The sequence below is a fragment of the Mustelus asterias genome, chromosome 21, assembly GCF_964213995.1.
Source record: "Mustelus asterias chromosome 21, sMusAst1.hap1.1, whole genome shotgun sequence".
In the NCBI taxonomy this organism is placed as follows: Eukaryota; Metazoa; Chordata; class Chondrichthyes; order Carcharhiniformes; family Triakidae; genus Mustelus; species Mustelus asterias.
In genome coordinates, this window is record NC_135821.1 from 1428502 (window position 1) to 1428743 (window position 242).

The window sequence follows — 242 nt, forward strand, 5'->3', positions numbered from 1 at the left end:
ATAGTTGAGGGGGGATCTAATCAAGGTCTTGAAATTCAGGTGTTGTACGTTGTGGATTCAGGGGCACACTCGTTAATCTTGCCGGTACCTTCCAATGTGGTTAAGTCCCAACTTTCCCGGAATGTACTTTGGCTGAGGGATGTAGGAATTTCCTCATTCACGATCGACTCAGTGGGGTCACTTCATGTTATCATTGATGGTGGGGAAAGGGTTCATTGAAGGTCCCAGACTCGCTCGTGCGT